The sequence below is a fragment of the Hyposmocoma kahamanoa genome, unplaced genomic scaffold (assembly GCF_003589595.1).
Source record: "Hyposmocoma kahamanoa isolate Upper Pololo Valley unplaced genomic scaffold, ASM358959v1 87, whole genome shotgun sequence".
Taxonomy (NCBI): domain Eukaryota; kingdom Metazoa; phylum Arthropoda; class Insecta; order Lepidoptera; family Cosmopterigidae; genus Hyposmocoma; species Hyposmocoma kahamanoa.
The window spans coordinates 72,974-92,069 of NW_020654422.1; the positions used below are offsets into that span (position 1 = coordinate 72,974).

General features: G+C 34.7%; 1 protein-coding gene across 2 annotated transcripts in view; it reads right to left on the reverse strand.

The window, feature by feature from the left end:
* LOC113235415 (proton-coupled amino acid transporter-like protein pathetic) overlaps window positions 1-19,096 on the reverse strand; it is a 105,700-nt gene that overhangs the window by 64,951 nt on the left and 21,653 nt on the right. Inside the window, exon 1 of one of the 2 annotated variants that reach the window (XM_026471097.1) lies at window positions 10,674-10,839. The exons of the other annotated variant lie outside the window; for it this stretch is intronic. The gene's annotated coding sequence lies outside the window, so the exon portion shown is untranslated. Of the gene's footprint in view, window positions 1-10,673; window positions 10,840-19,096 lie in introns of those variants that run through there. 2 annotated transcript variants of the gene reach the window in all.

The following is a 19,096-nucleotide window of genomic DNA, read 5'->3' on the forward strand; positions in this document are numbered from 1 at the left end:
GTTCATTGTTACTATATGTTACATAACGTTAGAGATAACAGTAGTTCACACTAAGCATAAATGTAAAATATCTTTAATTCATCTAATCTAACGCTGGAAGTATCTTTCTTTGAGCAAAAATTCAATATTCGTGCTCCAAATATAATCACGCTAATTAAGTGTTGTCTACTCAACTTTAGGAATTGTCTGTACTAGCACAATGGGAACAACGAAAATAGCTCTTAATAATGAATAATTAGAACGATCAAAATGGAATGGATTTTGGAAAGATATTCTTTCACAAGTAGCAGTAGAGCTACATGTGAAAGAGTTCGTCCAGGGAAGTATTGCCACCTTACCTATATCTGCTGCCAAGCAGTAATGTGAGCATCGGTTTTGAAGAGTACGGGTGCTGGTTTGAAATTATAGGCCCACGGGACTTGTGAAGTTATGTATCAGGATGACGAGCGCAGTGGCTGTGCTCCATCTTTGCGATTTAAAGCTCTGAGTGGCACTGCAACTGTTATGCACAGACTTGTCGCTCACCACACGTTAAAAACAGATTACTTACAAAAAGACAAAATTCTTTTTATGAAGACAAATTTATTAAATCCTACAAAACGATCCTCTCCCTACAGACGCTAGAGAATAATTACTTGATAATAGTAAAAAAAAAGCGTCTCAAAAGTGTATTTGAGTTATAAGACAGAAATATTTAATCCAAGAGCAAATTAATTTACTTCAAATCACAAAGCCACTCTAGATTCAACAAAATAGTTATTAGAAATGTCCGATTTTGACTTGAAAAAAAAAAGAATGAAAAACTGAGAGGTATTTAATTATTTGACTGAAGATTTATGTTTTCTAATATCAAAAAGGGTAAATTTACAGGGTTATGAACCCAACAGAATGTCTCACTGGCGTGAAAGCACACAGTTCAGTGCCAAACCCCTTAAAGTAGCAGAAATAGGACGGAATCTTCTCAAATACTTGAGTACCATTCAGTGCCATATAGATGCTATAGCGGCAGAAAGCACTAATAATTCAAAATATATGAGATGACTTATACTATTGAAGTTAACAAAACGATAGCGCGTTTCAGAGTACAACTAATGCCTTCTAACTAATTGCACTAATTGTACATATGTTGAAGTTGTACTTGTTACAAGTGTAGTTTGATTTCATACTGAAACCAAATTTCTTAAATTATGACTACAAATAACACCTTAACAAACTAGCGATACTACATATTGTTTCTTTGGATAAATGACTGTTTATGATTTTTATGATTACAAGCACAAGTAAAAGTAATCGTTACCGCGTGCGCCTTCGACGACATGTCACGACAGCATTGACTATGAAAACGCAACGAAATGTTACTTTAAAAATATACTCTAGAATTTAGAATACTAATCTGAATAGCAGACTACTTCTTTTTTGTTTAGGAATATATTTTCTTAAAATACACCCAAGAAATGCTGAATAAATTTGAGATTAATTAAATTTGATGTAAGAGGTAAAAATTTCTTGATGTAAGTAATGTCTAATTAATTTATTTGGAAATGAAATAAAATCTTGACGTGAAGGTATTTGTCTAAAAGTTAGAATAAAGTTAAGAGTAAAATTGTATTAGAAAAAGATAAGCAGTATTTTTGTAATGAGAATATTTAATTACTTTTAACAAATATTTTTTCAGAATTAGCAAATATTTTGAGAAATTGCTCTTTCTTATTAGTAGAATTCCTTTTTTTCTGTGCATCAGGTGCACGACTTGTTCCGTTCCCCGGTATCATAAAAAAAATCATAAAATTATACTTATTTGAAAACTAAGCATTTCCTCACCTTAAAATTTTAGTTAGATTTTTAGTTCGGGACTTAATCATGTATAAAACATATTTTAATTACCTCGACGTTTCGGACGTATTGCAACGTCCATGGTCTCGAAGGGAATGGAGAGAATCTAACTACCCGCACTTGGTCTTCATATTTATTTGTGTACGGAAGTATTTAGCATTATTAAATACTTGGTATACTCTGTTCCAATTCATTTTGAACAAAAAGTTAACAAACCTCTTTGTGTAAAATTCTAAAGAAATTACTCAATAAATCGAATACGTGACAATTTCACGTATATTTCAAAGATTTCGACTTGATATATCATCACTTTTTCGATGTTTTTTTTCGATTCAATATTTACGATGCTATTCAAATTGAATAGCATCCTAAAATCGTATTTGAAAAATGGTAGTCCAAAAGTGAGGTCATCTATACTTCTATGACTTGACTGTGGTTGCATAGTGCTGTTCGAAAAAAACATTCGGCTCAATCAATTAAAGTTTAGTAATCGATTATTCAATCGAACATTTCAATCGCAATCGAACGAGTATCTAAGTGTAAGGATTTGAAGGAGGATTTAAATTGAAATTTTAAACATGCTTATATAGGTTATGTAAGGAAAACCGCTAGTATGACTCAATAGAACAAATCGATTCATTCAATTGATTAATCGATTTGTAGTTGGCGTTACAATTGGCCCTCACTAAACCATCTATGGTCGGGTCAGTGACTTGTTTGTCTATATCGAGTTCTTAGGTTTTCGCGATTGTTACACATAGGAAATGAAACTATTTTTCCGGATTTAAATCGCGTATATTTGTTTTTTCAAACAAATATACGCGACCATGTCATTCCAGTCAACCGTGACCATGGGACCTGTAAAGGGCCCGAAACGTCGGTTTGTTTGAAAAAACAAATATACGCGATTTAAATCCGGAAAAATAGTTTCATTTCCGACTTGTTTGTCTACTTTTTGTTCAAAATGGACTGAAACGAAGTATACATCTATACATCCCTACATAAACGATATCGTCCTCCTTTTTCAAGTCTCATGCCATTATTTTCAGGCTTTGTACGTCACTGGCGAAGGGCTCGGCCCGGACGCCCGCCGTACGCTGTGGTCTGGTACGTGGTCTCACCGGGGAGTCCGTAGTCTCTCCAGAACTTCCTTTCTCTCGGGTCGGCAGATAGGAACATAATAGGTACAGACTTTTTGTTTACAATTTTTTCCGAATATCGACTCCAGTGCAACGGTACAAGATTCGTCAATGTGTAGCTTGATGTGCTGTCTGTTCGTACACAGCATCACGCCTGTCTCCAACTGTAGAACAGAGACCATAATAACTGTCATTGAATTACAGATGTCATTAACATCATTAACATATTCAACCGACATCAACTCACTGCTGAGTATAGACCTCTTCGCCAATTTTTACAGTCCTGAGCCATCCGCATCCAATGCGATCCTGCAAATCTGACGGTATCGTCAATCTATCGGGACGGTGGTCTGTCCACCGGCCTTTTAGTTACTATTCTGTGATTGCTTTGGCTCATCGTCCCTTTTTCTTGTCTAGCCAAATGTCCCGCCTATCTCCACCTTAATCTCGTGATGCGATTACCTACGTCATCGAAAGTAACTCCGTGAAACACGTATTATATTATTATAATTATTGGTATTAACTGGTGCCTGAACTCAGTGTTTCCCGTTGGTCAGATTGATGGTCGGACTTGTCTGGCCAATGGGATTCTTTTCCTCTTGTCCAGATTGATTTGAAATCTGGCGAAACAAAAATGGCGGAAAAATGTTTAATCACGATCAAAACAGTTTTGCATTTTATTATGTACTCTATTTTCTAAATTCATAATTTGACTTTTGTCAAATTCAAAATATTTTTATTCAATGTTCAGTTGATCCTATATTTCAAGTCGTCATTTCCCGGTCTTCATAAGAAATAAGTAAACAAATTTAGGCAAGACATTGGATCTTAGTCGGACAAATGGAAGAAAAAAACGAAGTGGTATAAACAATTGGCACACAGATAAAACTTCGCATGATATAGAGGCCCGCGGTAGGGTGAAGGATACACCTAAAACTACTTACTACCTTAAGAATACAGCGTCTACTCTGCTCAAGTTTAATTTAAATGCGATATTGCAGTTAAAAGTTGGTATTAGTTATACAATACATGTCATTTTGATTTCACCCGGGGGTCTTCCGCTTACAATTCATGATTATTATATTACTAAAAAAACAAATTAAGTAAAAGAAAAAACTACAGTCGCGTTGTTGAAATTGTTGATGTTATGCGGAAAGGCAAAGTTCTTTAGACCATGCATCCTAGTAATTTTTTTATATTTTCTAAATTTATATACGGTAATCATAGTAACTATTTTATTCAATTATTATCCCTTCTCTGCTATTGTATAGTCAGAACACTACACAATAACATAGTAATATAATCTCAGTATAGAGTACTAAAAAAATCGATCTCAATAGTACGTGGAATTACATATATTTGCCAAGTTTTTTTGAGCAGTATCATTAATGATATTAGGTATGCAATGTTCTATCTACGTCCAGTTGCCTCCATCCAGCTACTATTGCCTCACATCAACACAAGACATGGTCTACCTCCATCCGGTATCCATTTCACATAATCTATCGCCTCCATCCGGCAATTTGAGGGACCGTTGACGTCCGCAAATTAAACAAACGCACGCCACACACCTTTTAGCCGCACTGCGACGAGAAATCCAGACCGATCTTACGCGTATGTTTACGAATGGCTGGAGGGGTATGCAGCCTGAGCCAAGGATATCTATTACTAGTCTGCCAATAAATAACAGTGAATTTTGCTTGACAATTCTAACTGAAACTAGTGGAAGGTCCAATCCTTTCGACATCGTCGTCAACATCTAAGAAATCCAACTCAACGAGGAAATTACTAAGAGGCATTTTCCGTGTGTGATCATGTTTATGTAGTTTTTTATTTATCCGCTCACGCGATTCATGCGTCTCTGGAAGCATACCACACCTAGAGGTGCCGGTGATGATTTTATACCGATTTATCGGATATCGAAGTTATAACAGGTAAAAGAACTAATACTAATTGCTATTTCGTTAACTACTCTAGCAAACCATAAAGTTTTTAATGTCTGGGTCTGTCATTTAAAAAAAATAAACAACTTCAAAAATATGTCGCGACAATTGTGTGTGTTATTGATTGGGCTGGTGATGTCGGTGTTTATTTATTGAAAACATACCGTGAGTTGCGTTTTTTAAGTTTACCCTGAATATAAATGTTTATACATTATACTTTAAAGAGTAATTTCATGGTAAACATTAGAACCACTCAAACGGAATATTATCATATTTATCCAAGTACACCAAAAATTTCATTAGTGCTTTTTAAGTGCAGGATTTGCGGTGTATTACTGCATTTTATTTGAGATGTTTTTGTTGTAGTACGGAGGGTATTTACTTAGCAATGCAGAATAATAATTTTTATTTTTAAAAACTTGTATTTAAACTGAATCCTTTTCTAATTTGCGAAACCAAATAGCCGCCATTTTGCGGTAGGATGAGCGCATCGCGTGAGCGGATAACAATAGCAAAACAAATCATTGACATTATGATTCATAAAGCATAAAATTCGCTAACGTTCGGTCTAGGTTAACTGGGCCATGGAATATTTTCATTTTTTCTAATAAGCATACTAATGCTGTCGTCACTTCATAGTTACATTGCAAGCCTTACATTCAGTTACTAAGTGTGTACTTGGCTGTTAATGGCCAAGCAACTAAGATTTCAATTTCTAGAAGGCTACGAGTAAACTAACGACCTACTTAAAGTAATGGTTTCAAGCCACGTTTATAAATTACACGCTAGGTACATCACAAAAGGGGTAACCTACCACAAAGTCGAAAATTTTTTTGTCCGAAATAACGCTTGTTCGAATTTTCATTACACTGAAAACGAATTATAACGAAATAGTTGTTCTTTCAGGACATGTTGAATGTTTATTGCAAAGACAAAATTAGGTTCGGTTAGGTTAGGTTAAGTTAGGTTTAAAAATAAAAACATTTTCCTCTCAAAATTACTTTCGAAGTTATGAAATTCCCACTAAACGTTATTTCTGGCAAATGTCATTTCGTACTACTTATAGGTAACCCACAAAAGGAATTTCAGGTAATAAATAAATTTGGTAAGTTTCCTATGAATCTATTAGTAGGTTAATTATTTTTTATAATTATTAATCGTATCGAAAAATTCCTTCGTTCCTTCCTGGCGCTACGACTAAAAAGTCGTTGAAAAACCAAATACGACACGACGCAAGCACATAGAAAAATTCGTGAGGTCCGTTGGTTCGTTCCGTGGCTTAGTTAGTGCGTCTGGCACGGTATGCAAGAAGACATCTACGACGAATTTTTTCTGAGTGTTCGATTTTTGTATTAATAATTATAACAAACTAGTGGAGTAATTTCACAAAAAATAATTGAATATCAATTCAATAAAAATGTAATTAATTTTTTTTTTATCAAATTCGCTTAGTTACAAAAATTTAAATTAAATAGTAAACTTTTCAACAACACATGCTCGTACAAGCCAGGTTGTTACCACGCAAGTATATCACCACATAAGTTATCAGTACGTACAGCTCAATAGTAAAATTATACTAAATTTCAAAACATTGTACAGTGGTACAGCTGTTAATTGACCAAAATAAGTACGGTAAAGTACTCGAGGACTCGTGAATGCAAATTACTTCTAAAACTTATTTTTACTAATGATCAGTAAAGGTAAATTAAGCGTCAAACAAAAATATTCGGAATAATGACACTAATTTTAATAATTACTACTAATTTAAATAATCATAAGCAATTAGGCTAGGGCCTTAGAAACGCCAGTACAAAATTGGTTATAATTAATAACAAAGATAACTTTAAAATATTTTACGCATACGTCTCTGAGCGGTTGACAAAATGTACTAAACTGAATGTACTAAATTCACTAGGATTAACTGAGTACATGTAAACAATACATTATGTCTAGTAAAAGAATATTCCTGATAAATTTGAGCATATTAAAATTGTACTAGATGATCAGAACGCATTTTTATGAAACATAATTTTATGGAAATAGAGTGTTGAAGAACCGCTGAAAACGTAATCTCATTACTTTGTGGCACTGCTCTTTTTTACAACGTAGTTCATAATAATGGCCACGTTTATGACATATACATATTTTCCATGTACAGCATCGTGTAAGGTTTGGGTTATTCGTTTGGAAGATGAATAAAACTGCCATTCGCAATAAATTGTTGAGATACAAAAGGAATACCACTTTGACATTAGAAAAGAAACAGCGTTGTTGAATAGTCTGTATGCGGAGTCTAACGATTCTACTGCTGTAAAGCACAAAATCGAATAACATTAAGTCAGCGCATGCACTCTTGAACTTATTTGGCTCCTTCGGGAAGATCTCCTGAGTTTTGATGTATTCTTCAAGGATCCCCGAGTTGATAATAAACGTCACTATGAAACTTGAGAGGCTATTCGTAGTAATAGCCTTATTTAATGTGTATAGATTCCTGCTACTGTTTAGAGGGGAAATTGTGTTGCAAAATATTTGGCGCTCGGGTATCAATCAAGTCTAGAAACTATCAGATCTGATGGTTTCTAGACTCTCTGCAGTGGTGGCAGATGGTGTAGAAGTCCTAAAATCGACTTCGCACTCTGGTAGGTCACTGCAGAGACTAGAGGTCTAAGGTCAAAAGTTTCAGGGATACAAGTCTAGTCTAACCCAATGTGACTGCGATGCCCCAACACTGTCCATGCAGCACTTAAGCTGTCAACGTGGCAACATACTCTTCAAAGTCAATATTGTCTTAGCGCTTTCTTCCGTTTACCCATTGTGGCGTGGACCTGTTCGGTTCTTTGGAAGTGGTTCTGTGAAGTTCGTATCCTGCGTATTGTTACGTGTAAAATGGAGATGAAATTATTAGACAAGATGTCAATTTGTTAAATTTGTATATATTCCTTTGTTACCTTTGGTTTCCAGCCAGTTTTATTACTAACTGGTATCCGCGACTTCGTCTGCTTAGATTAAGTATTTCGAGTACTATATTACTTACTCAAGAAATGATTAGTTCTTCATACTAACTTCCATCCCCTATTTCACCACCTTCAAAAATGTTTTTTGTGACAAAAAGTAGCCTACGTCCTTCTCCAAGGTTCCGTCTATCTCTATACCAATTCAACTAAAAAAATTCAAAAATTCAAAAAATTCAACATATTTGGTTCAGCGTTTAAGGCGTGAAAACGTAACAAACAGAGTTACTTTTGCACTCATAACATTACTTCGGATTATTAAATCATAAGTTTTCCATAAAAAAGGCTTCTTTAAAAAAAGCAGCCTGCGAGAGCTTAGATGTTCAAGATGTTAGCGTGATTTGTAGGAAAGGTAACGACCTCGTAAGTTCAACACCGCGTCAGTCGCATGCTACTCCCATGACAAGGCCTTTCATTTCCAAGATCTTGACTTTTTAATTCCAATAATTACAGAGGAATTTTATGTGTGTGGGAGTTGTGCCGTTGCTACTATTGTTAAAAGTTCGTGATGAAATTCTGAATATGTAGACGATGAAACGATGTGCTATACAAATGTAATAATTCAATTGTGCTAGGTACACAAAAAGAAATTGTAAACAATAACTATTTATAAAGTTATTAAACTAATTATCGTATTTTTTGTTGTAAAGCGTCAGAGATCGTAATATCAGACTATATTTACCTAAACTTCAAGTAATATATATAGTTTTTTTAAATTTAATTTATTCAAGAGAATCATCATATTTATATTTACTCCCGCCAAACTGGAGACAGTTTGTTGGCGAACACGCTTTTACACTTATATAAGCAGTTCTTTATATATAACTATAACTAAGTAGGTACAAGTGAGGAGGTATTTCTTCTTAAGGATTACATTTCAACTTAATTTCATGTAATATCATTTAATAGCGCCTTTTCCAATTTTACTTTGATTATTTGCTTACCATTTAAAGTCATTGTCTATTCGTGGTACCTACTATGTATTAAATCTACGCCCACAGTAATTCATAGCTTTAGGTTGTACAAATTTGTTTTCTCGGAACCCTCTGGTCTTATATTTATTAGACACTGGAATTTTATATTTATTACTACCATAATTACCCAATGCTATTTTATAGTTTGCTTTCAAATGACATGGCAGTATTTTTAAAACGAAATTTAAATTACTATAGTCTCCCTGACAATCACGTTGAACTGTAATACGTGCTCAATTTTTAATTAACCCTGTCTGCAGGTTTTTAACTTGGTTCAAAAAAGTAGCAAAGGTGCGATCGTACACATTAAGACCATAATTAATTAACGAGTGTGTCCAGGCTTAGTACACTATTAGAAATGTCCGTTTATTTAATATACTCCATAACTGATAAAACTTTCCTAAGATGGCCCTTTAGTATTTTGCAAAGTTCCTCAATATGCAATTTTCAATTGAAGCATTGGTTATCAAGGGCGTATCACACATAAAAGTGAGATTCGAGAAGATTGAAAATAAAGTTTTGATGTTTTATATCTTTTTAATATTTATAATATGACACTTATATACATTATTATTTATATGTCCTATGATTTAGCTAAAAAAAGGTGGTATTATTATTTTAAAACAATTAGAAACATTTAAAAATATTTTTTTTTCTTTGTGTTGTCCACCCTTGTTGCACTAAACCGGTAAATTAATGGGGCGTTCGTTTTATTATTGGTTTTTAAGGAAATAAATTGTGAATCAGTCTTATTTAAAAGTTATATAGAAAAAAATTAAAACGTATTTTTAATCGTTCTTTAAATTCGCTGGATTTAAATGAATCGACAATATCATCTTCAGCAGGTCTCACTAGCTCCATGTCGAGGATGAAGTCGGTCGTTTCAGACAATTTTTACATTAAAATAAGTTTTTACAAACTGCAGGTGGTAACGGGTCCGAAATTCAAACGCACATTTATAATATATGCCACAAGGGCGGAGCGCCACCTTCTAAATGAATGAAAATTACGTCATCTAGAAGGGAGATCGAAATGAGTTTTTGTCACAAGATACTAGATACTGTTTTACATGTTTTAATGCCGGACGCCCTTGTTGTTCCCAATGCTTCAATTGAAGTTCGTATCCACTCATAAACTTAAGTATTTACAACTCTTAACTTATTTTCTAGATTTACAGTTATAGCTTGAACACTTAGAGAAAATTCTTCAAAGATTTCTCATAGATGGCGCTACGGCTAAAAGTCGTTAAAAACCAGATACAAAGATCCGAAAAACAAGCACATGGAAACATTCGTGAGGTCCGCTGGTTTGTTCCCTTGCTTAGTTGGCAGGATCGAAGGAATTTTTTCTAAATGTTCGATCTTTGTATTAATAATTATAACAAACTAGTGAAGTAATTTCACAAAAGAGCAATAGAATGTTATGGTGGCGAAGCATTCAATAAAACACTTAACAAAAATATTTATTTAAATAGATCGCTTCAAATGGTGATACTTGGTGCAGTAGCAAAAGAAAGCATCCACTATCACCCTAGTATGTAGTCATCGTTGCAACGCAAAATTTAATTCTGCGTTGCTAAAAGTACTAAAAACGTAACTAAAACGTAAGTATATTTTTGGTAAATTTATTATTAGCTTTTGTAAAAAGTCGTTAAACAAAAGTTGTTATTTGTGATGTTAGTAATAATTATAATCCTGAGAGGTGGTTAGCGTTTAACGAAAAACCCTGTAGAGAGTATAATTCGCACCGCTGTGCAATAAAGCCACAACTTACCTGATTGACACAAGAAATGAAGTACTCGGTAGTGTTAAGAAATTCACTCACCAAAGCCAACTAAGGTATTTGACACATTTACACTTTATCTAAAGGCTTGTTCAGTGTCTTATCATAATTGTGTTTGTATCTTTTCACCTTTATCTTTTTTATCTATCTTTCCACAAGATGGTTTGCCCGTCTCGACGGCAACACGGTTCGCTTTCAACTGCAATTGTCGTAGAACAATTCTCTGACAGTTAAAACAAACGATACACTTTAATGTTAACAATTATCTATTACGTAGACTGCGGAGAAATAAATTGCTTAGTAAAAATAAAGGCTATTCAAACCACGTAGTCGATGTAGGCGTGAATATTAATTTTCAAATGTATTTTCTGTCAACTATATAATTTTTTTATACAAAAACAAAGACAGGGGCGGATTTAAAATTTTGTTACTTCTAGACTCAAGGGTTTTTTTAACATTTTATGTAATCAATTGCGAGCCCTAGCCTAAGCCTCAAGCCCTAAGTCGGGGTATAGCGGGACTAGTGGTAAATCCAGCCCTTTATTTATGACGGGTACCAAGTGACAGGACAAACAAGTCACGCGTCTGGTGGTAACTGACACGCATAACAGTTACAGTGCCACTCAGAGCTTTAAATCATCAAGATCTGAGGGTCATTCCCACTGCACCCGTCACCTTAAGACATAAGTTGACAAGTTCCATGTGCCTGCAATTTTTCATCATTTCATTTCATTTAACTGCCTCCATGGTCATGTGGTTTGCCCACCGGTTTTTATGGTGTCGCCATTTGTAAGGTCCCGGGTTCGATCCCTGTTCGGGTCAGTGAAGAAAACTAACTTTTCTATATTGTCTCGAGTCAGGGTGTTTGTGGTACCGTCGTCGTTTCCGGTTTCCACAACAGAAGTGGTTTAGCTACTTACTTTGGAATCAGAGCACCGTTTAAAAAAAAATCATTTCATTCATTAATTTTCATTTCACCAGCACCCTTATCCTTCAAAATCGAAATGTAATGAAGCTCACATTACTGCTTGAAGGCAGAAATAGGTAAAGTGGACGAACAATTCTACAAGGAGCTTTATTGCCACTAAGCCCTTTATATGGGAGGAACAAAATATAGGAAGCAATTTGCCACAGTCAGAGCAATATTTATCATTCATATAGCATAAACACACAGTTACTTTTGTAAATCAAAGAAACGACAATGAAAGTTCCCGATGGATGTGTAGCTACTTCGTTAATTGAGATAAGATGCACCTATGTACAACTTGGAATGAAATTAAATGAAAACTTATTTGCTTAAAATATGGGAATAACAAAAGATAGAACACAGTATAGAGATAGAGCTCATATTTTACCACACCTGGCATGCAAAATTACACCTGTAGTGATTGAATTAATTGATTAGATTACAAATAATGTCAGTAGACATGCACAAAACATCCTTACAGAACTAATTTTGTTTGAATACATGGTCAATTAATTTAATAAAAAAAATTATGAAAGTCAAACTATTAAATAACATTATAATATCAGTAGTAATTTATACGTCAATGTTTATTCAAGAAATCGGTCACTGTGTTATAATTTTTGTCTTTAAGCCATGCATTCAGTCTGTTTTTAACCGACTTAAAAAAAAGGAGGAGGTCCTCAATTCGACTGTATGTTTTTTTGTATGTATGTTACGCGATAACTCCGGTATTTGTGAACCGACTTTCATGATTCTTTTTTTTGCAAGATGGTACCTCCATAGTGATCCCATTTCATTTTGAAGAAAATCATCCACTCTAAGGGTGGCTGTTCACGCATGAAGATTCATTTTTATTAATAGCGCCTAAATTTTATTACAAGGAGCAATTGTTTTAATGGTTGATTTTGCTATTCTCCAATTCAAGGCGTTTTTCTCTCTCAATATACTTTGAGTAGAGAAATCCGATTTTTATTATCTCCTGTGTCAAATTCCGTATAGTGGCGAACTAGGCATGAATCCGGGTTGCGCACTTTCCGGTAACCTATTTCAATAAAACTTGGCAAATAGATGTAATTCCACGTACTTTTGAGGTCGGTTTTTTTAGTACTCTGTACTGAAATTATTAAACAAACTATTTGGTAACATTTTAATGTCGTTTAGTAGAGCATTATGTATTTCCTGAGAGTCGCGGAGAAAAATAACCACAAGCCGACCCTACGTAAGAAGATTGAAGTTACGTAGAAATACGGAGATAATATATAAAAGGAAATACGTATTTGTTTTGTTTGAGACTCAATACTCTCATCTCATCTCATCTCAGCTCGAATTCAATTTTTTCCTGTAGTAATACGTTTCATTAGGATTTAGAATTAATTTTTTTACAAAAGAAATTAAAGCCGTTTGAAAAATGCATATCGTATACTATACGTGATCTATTTACTTCAGTTTATAAAAAAAAAAATACAGCGGTTTTGTTGTAAATCGTGTTGAATATTAATCAGTGTATATCTTCAATTTCACTGTATATTTTTTCCAAAGCCATTGTTCAACACTTTCACTGTTATGCGGATTCAAACAAACCCATTTGAGGTTGTGTAAGCAATTTTTGCTTGCTTCACCTAGGAAGTTAATTTACTATCTATGTCTACGACAGTGAGTCTACGGGTCCCTTAAAGACTGAATCGTGGTTTGTTTGAGTAAAAAAAAGAAACAAATATACCCGATTTTAGATCCGAAAAATAAGTACTTCTCTATTCGACTGTATTTTTTGGTTGTATGTTACGCGCCCACTCCGACATTTGTGTACCGAATTTAACGATTCTTTTTTGTTGAAAAAGGGGTTACCTCAGTAGCAGTCCCATTCACATTTGAAGAAAATGTTTCACCTCTTAGGCAAAATTAGGTGATAAAAGGCAAATAGACGTAATTTTTTATTTTTTTAAATAGTTTTTTTTTTAATAAAAAAGTCATAATAAGTTAAACTCGTCATTTATGGCTTTGAACAGCCTTTTATAATGTGAAGGATTTGTTGATGCAAATTCGTTTCACGTGTTTACTTACAAATAAATGTCAATCACTTCGAAAAATATATATAACTAACACGGCTTTGCGAATGTGTGATTTTCTATGGAATCACAGTTCACATACTAACAAATTATTCGAAAACCAGACACGTTTTATTGGCACTGTAACCGCAAATTCTCATTATATTTTTATTTATACATTTTCCTTAAAAACACTCAATTGTGCGTTCACGTGATTCTTATATATTGATATTTACGATTAAGTACTTATAAGTATAACAGCGGTTACACATGGTGATTTTTAGCCGTGCGTCAGAGTCGATTCAGTTGCGATGCAGCCACTAATCGTCTACCTTTACACACACGCACAACTTGAGCAGCGATACTATCGCGATGAAAACGCGATGTACTTTTTTAATGATTTATTTTATTTCATTTGGGTTAACAACAGTGTTAATGCAATTTTAACCTTAATATACGTTTAGCACTGCTTGGATAGACCATTTACTTACAGTTATCCAAATAAATAACTTTAAATTAAAATAAAATAATTACATGATGACAATGGACATAAAGTACTAAGAATAAAAACAAAAATGAAGAAAGTGAGAGAAAAAAAACATTAAAATGAGACGTTCATGAATATTTTTTTATAATATCAAGTAACGGAACGAACAAGTCGTGCGCCTGATGGTAAGCTATACGCCTGTCCATATCAGTTGAAGTGCCACTCAGACTTTAAATCGCAAAGATCTGAAGGGCACTGCCACTGCGCCCGTCACCCTGAGACATAAGTTGACAAGTGACAAGTCCTATGTGCTTGTAATTTCACCAGCACCCTTACCCTTCAAAACCAGAACACAGTAATACTGACATTACTGCTTGTAATATATAATTAACAGGCACATTAATAATAAAATAACACATGTATGTATATTACACATGTTGAAGTTGTAGACATATGTAGCGTTGTAAGCTCTACATACTACTATTTTGTAAAACTATGAACTTTGCATATATTGTGCAAATGACTAAATGGTATTTGGAGTACAACCGACCACTCTTTTCTTCTTCTTTATCCTGGCCTTAAGTCCCATTTCTTTTGGGATCGGCCCTCCTAAGCCGCGCGCGACCGCGTGTACACCCATCGTTTTCATGCCCCAACCCAAGTGGTCTGAGGTCAATTACGCATTACGTGGCCATACCAATGTAATAGGTTTTTCCTTAGTTTTACCAGTACAGGTGCCATTTTAAATGTGCCTCGGATATAATAGTTTCTGATTTTATCCATCTGGGTGAAGCTCACCTCAGCATGCGCATTTCGGTTACATGTATAGGCGTTCATCTGATTGACCTGACTGACGACTAATAGTTTTAATTTAAAACGTTTAAAAACGAACGTGTTTTGAATCCGTGCTTAGAATCTACGGAAGGATCAGTATGTCCAAATTGGTCGTTATACGTTCGAAAATTGATTCTGAAAATTTAGCATGAGCAACGTCATCGATGCAATCGCGCGTTTATGTAGATGCAACCGCCTATAAACCGCTTGTCTCGCAATACAAAGGCGCGTTTCACAAACGCGCGTTTGTTTCGCTGCTAAAAGTCGCCATGTGTAACGTCTCTAATATGTCCGATAAACACTTAAGCATTACCTATAAATCGAAATGTTTGAATGACTTGACTCATATAACAAAAAAATCAAAGTCGTTTTCTGCTGATCAATGTGGTGTGAACTTGCTGTCTTCATTTGCAGGGCCTATACTTGTAGGTACCATAAAAGTCAAATAATCTTTATTTCTTAGGTAAGAAAATTACACTCGAAATCGTTACATTGATGTAAAAAACTTTATTGCTCATTCGTAAGGCACATTCCTTTGAAAAGGATGAGCAAGATACTCGAGGTGTTGCTCTTTGTAAATAATCATTTTACATATTTATACATAGGGCGCACTATATGTTTCCGGAACGGGCCACTGACATAAACAATGTTTAATATAGTTATTACAACATTTGAAAATGGAACATTTTGGCTGTAGAATACAGTTTGTTTCATCTTACTGTCACTTGTTTTTACATTGTGGCGTCATTTTAGAAATTGATTGTCTACGTCACCATGGATTTACCTCGCGAAAATTTTCGTAGTATGATTTTCTACGACTTTAAATGTAATGTAACAGCTCAGCGGAGCTTCACTCGGCTTCAAACTACTTTTGGCGACGAAGCACCATGCTAGACGACTATTTATAGCTGGTTTGCAGAATTAAACGTGGTCGTGTGAATCTCAGTGACGAATTTCGTGATGGTCGCCCGTCCACTGCTGTGAACATCAAGAACGTCGATATTGTGCGCCGTACGATCAACAGACAGGCATGTGAGACCATGAGAGGGTGTACCATGAGATTCGGTCATCTTTAGGCATAGGCATGAGTCAAATACAATTAATAATATACAAACATTTGAGTGTGAAGAAGCTGTGCTCTCAGTGGATCCCACACAATTTAACTGAGGCTCAACAAACGGATCGCGTCACTTGAAGCATTGCCATGCTTACCAGATTCTACGAAGGGTCTTCAAATTTGGTGTGAGATATAGTAACAGGTGACGAAACATGTATTTATAGTTACGATCCCAAAACAAAGCAGCAGTCGAGCGTATGGGTCTTTCGAGATGAGCCGAAACCATTCAAAGTGGCGCGCGTGCAAAGTGCCTTTAAGCGGATGATTGCTTCTTTTTTTAATAAAACTGGACACGTGGCTACTGTTGCTTTGGAGAATTGTTGTACTGTGAATAGTATTGGTACACGACCATTTGTTTGCCGGAAGTTACTGACAAACTCCGTAAAAATAACCGTAAGCGCCGTATTATCTTGCACTACGATAACGCCAGTTCTCACACGGCCAGAAAGACAAATGAATTTTTGAAGGCGAACAACATTGACCTTATGAGCCATTCCGCGTACAGTCATGACCTGGCACCTTGTGACTTTTATTTATTTCCCAAAATTAAGAACTAGTTGCTTAGTTTAGTTGAAACAGCTGACAGAAATGGAAGTACATATGCATAAACATTTCGCCGGCTAAAGCCGGAAAACAATTGCACTCTCTACAAATGGGAAACTTTGTCGTTCTTTTTTGAAAGTAATGCAAATATTTTCTAGCACTTTCTCTGTCACGCTTACACAGATTTTTAATATTATTTAATATTTATTTAATGTTATTGTTTCAGCTATTACGATATAAACATTTGAACGGCAGTAAAATATTTTACTGCCAGTGAGTGTACATTATTTGCGGGACAGTGTTAATAAATTACACTCACGTATAATAAAATCGACTAGCTTTTTTTTTGGAATCAGGTTTAAGAAAAGTAAATAAAACCAGTTTTCAAATTTTGCCACTCACCCGATAAATTTTTAATTTCAATCGTGCAGGTAACAAGAAAATTCAATAAAGTTAATAAAAATTTTACAATTTACACTTTGAACGATTGTCACTAATTACAACTTTCTTGTCTTCATTTAGGTATATTTCGAAGAAGTTGAAACGATCAACACGTGACCATGAAACGTTCTAAAATACCGAAAATATAATAAAAGGTCCTACCGTACGAAGGAACCTGTTCCTAGTATGAATCTTCAGTAGCACTTTTATAAGTTTATTTACACATTTTTTTTTATGGTAAAAAATAATTCAGACAAAATTAAAAAATACCTAAAACCACTTCAAATAAAAAATACCTCAAAACCATTTAAAAATATTATTTCACCTTATCTATTTCTGCTACCAAGCAGTATTGTGAGCATTACTTTTTTACATGTGTTCTGGTTTTGAGGGGTAAGTGTGTTGGTGAAATTCTTGGCACATGGTTCTTGTCAGTTTATGTCTTAGGGTAACGTGCGCAGTGGCAGTGTCCTTCAGATCTCTGCGATTTAAAGTTTTGAGCGGCACTGCAACAGTTATGGACAGACGTGTCGCTTATCACCAGGCGCGCGACTTGTTCATCCCGCCATTCGGTACAATGAAAAAATTTGTTACTAGTATATCAAGCTTGACACTTTGCACTTTGGACCGTTTTTATAATTCATAGACTTGAATTTACCTTGAACGAAGTCATTCATAACGCAAACCTATTGTAAGTTATATCAATAGATTCATAACGATATACCTAAGTATTAATTAAAAGAGGTTAACTTCAAATTATAAGATAAAGCGATAAGCCAATAACGTTACCCCATTTCAACATTGCAATTGCGTTGTAGTGTTAGGTAAACGAAGCACTCGTGTTGTGTTGACTCATTGACATTGACTCATGTACAATTTTATTGTAAAGTTAGATAGGTTCGAGACAATCTTTGATGTGGACCAATCTATACGTAGGTAATGAAAATCTCTCTTTGTCGCTCGACGTAACATTGAGTGACAACTGTCACCTGCTTATTTCTTAAGAAAGTAAGAAGCTGACAGCTGGTTATGTAGATATCAGTGCGTTAACATATTAATTAGTAATTTGAGCTTCATTTCAATTATGATTTTATTTACAGACTGCACAGGTGTTTGGTGTAATTTGAAAAATTTAAAGAAATAGTTTTATTCTACTTTGTAATTATGACGTTTGAAGAAATTACAGAATTTTTTAAAATATTTTCGACATTGTTCTTTAAAGACTACCAATCCTGACACCCTTCTGCACTATCTAGTTATTAAAAAAAAAACGACCTCAAAAGTCATTCATCCCTTAGCGCTGGAACATTTTCTTGAAATTTAAATGGAATTACTACTAAGGTCTAAAAAATAATCAACAAAATCGGTTCACAAATGGCCGGAGTTATCACGTAACATACATACAAAAAGCATTCAGTCGAATTGAGAACCTCCTCCTTTTTGAAGTCGGTTAAAAATATAATCGCGCTCCTGACTTTCAAGAGCACATCGGCATAGTAAACACTAGACTACCATATCTGTTATCGTGAGTATAAAGGACATCCGGTTTTGACGTTACGTTTGATCTAGGTTCTACTCGAGTACCGTCATTTTTTAAAATTTTATTCATATGAAACAACCAGTCATAAAACAGGTAGGTGATACAAAATATCAATTAGAACAAATCGATACCTCATACCTAAATTGTTTTGTTTTGCTGTTTAACTAAAGTCTTAGACCGCTAGGAGGTGGGAGGCGGAACCCATAAGTCATATTGTAATAACTCTTGTGAATCGATGAGTTATGTAAGAGGTCACATAAAATACAAGAATCACTATTATTTTCCAAGTTATATATGTTCAGTTTGATGATCATTATATGGTTTTATGTGTGGTTTTTTTTTTATAATATCAAGTGACGTGACGAGCAAGTTGTGCCCGCTGCTGTCCCGGTGTAAAGTAACGCCTCTCCCTGGAAAGGATGCCAAGCTTCCTTGCTGCA